We start from the raw sequence: 4,030 nt of genomic DNA, 5'->3' as shown, positions 1-4,030 counted from the left end.
TTTTCTGGACTATCCCAGCAAGGCAGTGTCAACATTTCTTTAATGTGGATCTGAATCTTCAGCCATTTAATACTGTAGCAAATCCTTTAGAACTCAGAGTAGATCAACAATTGTCATGTTTTATCCATGTGAATGAGGATATTATCCTTATTTCTCTTAAGATGGAAAATCTTTTAATGGAGGGATGCTGCAGAACAGGAGGCTTTCTAAGCACCACAGGAAAACCACTGCTGACATTGCAAAACTTGTCCCTTGGTGGAGATCTGAGGCTTTTGCTGGGATTGACTAGCAAAGCCAGAAACCATGCTGGGATAAAAATTGGGGCAATAGAATAGTATATAAATATTAGAATAATGTTAGAATAATATATTATATATTACAATAATATAGCATATTATTAATAACAGACTAGAATACTAGAATTATATATTATTTGTTATATATTATAGTCCAATATAATAATATAATAATATATTATTATAATAGAATAATACATAAAAACTACTCAGCCTTCACTAGAAACTACCATCCTGACTGGTCAGAAATGAAAGTGAAAACACTTGCCCCACAGGAATCTGAAAATTCTGGAAGTTTTACAAACAGTATTCTTACAATGGCTTTAGAAATGAGGCCAAAATGTTTATGGGGTTTTTATTTCTATCCAGGCTGCTACAATTATGACCACCAGATAAATCCACAGACCTATACAGTTAACTTGCCAAATGATGAGATTTTCTGCAGCGACTACCTGCAGTGTCTATGGGTAGAAAGCGCAGCACTTCATACTTCAGTATATTTGGATAAAGTACTGAATTCAAGTTTAAGGGCTTTGGAAAATTTGTTCATTAGCAAGTTAGAGAAGCCACGAGAAGTGCTCAAAAGGCTAGACATGACCATGTTTTGCCAGTTTTTTTCCAGACCATTTTATCTGCACATTATTGAAGTTTTGTCACAGGTATGAAAAAGTACAATCATTTACATACAAAAATATAAATATATAAAGTCTATGAAAAATATTTTAAGATGCTTATTTTCCCTTAATAGTAGAATTCTATTAATAATAGTATATATTTCTTTGAATGTCAAGCCAAAATGTCACCAAAAATGCTAGAGTTTTTAGATGATGACACTTATAAACTTAGCATTTATAGAGGTTTCCTGCAGAATATTTGTTGAGCTTAAATTAGATCAGTAACAAGGGAGAAATTTTAGAATCAGCTATTAAATGTGAAAGAGTAGAATCAACTTTCCAAATTAGAAACATGCAAAATAGAGCTTGGGTAAATCGATAACCAACACTATTTGTTGTTATGTTGCATCTAGAGTATGTTGAGTTTACTCTGCCTCTGGATAACTTCATGTCACTAGTTGTAATTGTACCTCCTGGTGCAACATAAAATAGGTCAAATCCTTCTTCCAAACACCAGTGCTCCAAGTATTTGAAGACATCAGTCATACATACCAGTCTTCTCAACATATCATCCCTCAAGTAACAGATCTCTCAAATCATGTCACTTTCCCAAATCCTTTTGGGAAAGAGATTAGGTCATACTTACTAATTTAAAAATTATTTGTTGAGTGCTTATACTGTGTCAGACATTATGTTATTAACATTACTAACAGTAGAAGGCAGTAACAATCCACACAGTTTGTCATCATAGAAGATGAGAGAATGAGATGAAGCACATTTTAATAAAAATCTTTTCTATAACTTTCCCATTGTTTTGTACTACTATGCTTTTGAAGTTAAATTATGGGCTACTTCTGAGGTTACTTCAGAAACCAATAGACCACACACCCTACTCACCCAAAACTGTAGAATAACCTAAGTAGTACTATATTGAAGTGTTTTAATACTTGTAGACAAGGTGTAGAACACAAGCACTGGTCTTACTGGAGACTCCCATAATGCAGGGAAGATTTGCTGGGGCACAGTCATTTTCCCAGTCTAACCTTTCAGCACTCCACCTTTGCATTGGATTTCTGATTTTCCCCACCTTGCAGGAAAGGACAGAATGCAGATGGCTCTGCCAGTCATCCCCTCTGCCTTCTATTTCTCCCTATTTCCTGTTTCTTAGCTTTTGGTCTATACTCATGAACATTATAACCTCAGTTTCTATCTTGGTAAATTATAATTTACTTAGTCACCCAACTTGTGAGTCACTTAGAGGCCTCCTTTCTCCTTCCATTGTCCAGTAGGTAGCTTAGATTTATCCATTTTAATTTCCACAGAACTCTTTGATCTGTCCCTTCTGCTTTGCAGGGACTGGCATTGTCTTTACTGAGGCCCTCATCATTTCTCGTGGAACAGTTTCCATCTTCTCCTAATTGGTGCCCCTTCCTACCATGCTGACTTCCTTTTCCAGTATACTTTTTATGTGATAGCCAAAAATATCTATCAAAGTTTCAATTTTTGGCTTTCTAGTACAAAAATGTTTTTGTCACTAAATTTTAATGCTTTAAAATAGTGTAAAAGACCTTTTGTATTTGGATCCTGCTTATATGCAAAGATTGAGATGCCTTTGTTTCTTTCCAAACCCCCTGAGCTTTACTTCAAGAGTTACTGGCAGTTCTCTGGGTGGATCATGCTTATTCCTGTAGATGAGTTCTCCCCTTATTCTTCCTACTGGACATAAAACTCTGTTCTGTCTAGTCTGTCTTATGAATTTATATTCATGTCCAAAGACTTATCTGAAATTTCATCTCTTTAAGGAAGGCTTCCCAGACTCTTCTCTGTGGTATCAAACATTTTCTCTAATAGTCTTGTGGGTGCTCTAATAGAGAACTGAATTTATGATACTGAAATTACTTGTTTGTAAGCCTGTCTGAGCCATCACATTAAAGCACTCTGACGAGGACAGAAACTGAAATTTATTTCATTTTTATATTCTCAGTGTCTACAACACTGTCTGGAACATCCTAAATATTTATTAAATAAATGTAAGTATCCAAAGCAGAATTGCCTTTTCCAATTCTGCTTTGTAGTTTCTTTTGTTTCAGAAATAAAGATAACATGATCAGTTTGTGCTTTACCACAGTTGATGGGATGAGTCTTATTGAATTGTCACTGAATAAATGTGGAAGAAACTACTTGGGATATTTCACTTTTCTTGGAGGACTCAGTACATACAGTTGAACAGAGTGCCGCAGTTGGGGGTGGTGGGAATGATATTGTGAATATTTTGCTTCAAAGGTGAGTAGTGATTTCTCTGACAGCATCTTAAATGTATTCTAGATATTGTTCTTTGTTTTAATTTTCATATCACAGACAAATGGTTGCTGTTTATCTGCTCACTTGACTTTAATGAAGTTCAGAGAGTACAGGAGCTAACACAGAGCACCTGCTCTGTACCTAGGGTGGAAAGAGCACAGGCTTTCTGATCAGACAGCCCTACGTGGGAATTCGGTGTTTACATTCTTGGCGTGTAATCTTGGGTAAGTTAATTAACCTCTCTGAGTCTCAGTTTCTCCATCTAAATAAAAGCTACTATGTAGGGATTTGGGGAGATTAAATGATATACTGTAATTTTGATCTGCGGTTGAGAATGCATGTATGTGGAGGGCTGACTTAAATTATACTCAGATTTCAACTGCATGGGTGGTTGGTGTCCTTAACTGTTGTTGTTCAAGGTCAACTGTAATACATATATGTCAAAGAAAAAAAAAGTACATTTTAACAAATAAATATTTCATCCATACGAAGGAGGAGGGATACTTTAAAAATAATTATTTTTTTATTACCTATGATAGAAATCCTCGTGGGAGAAAAAAATTATATATGTACATAAAGGCTTACTAATAATCTACTCTTGATAGTAGTGAACACATTAAATAACTATTACTTTTCCACAACTGACTTTGAACATGTCCTGTTGGTTGCCTCCACACTGCCTAAATGAAACTCTGATACCACAGTTTTCCTCATGTCCAATTATTAACAAATAGTCCAGTATTCAGGTATTAAAACACCCAGCTTCACAGAATATAAAAACAGTGTCTCTTTCTCAGGTGGCATGATACAAATCAGTCT

Source organism: Phyllostomus hastatus, unplaced genomic scaffold (genome assembly GCF_019186645.2).
Source record: "Phyllostomus hastatus isolate PE091 unplaced genomic scaffold, TTU_PhHast_1.1 phas_contig_118, whole genome shotgun sequence".
Taxonomy (NCBI): domain Eukaryota; kingdom Metazoa; phylum Chordata; class Mammalia; order Chiroptera; family Phyllostomidae; genus Phyllostomus; species Phyllostomus hastatus.
Note: the sequence above shows the minus strand (reverse complement) of the source record.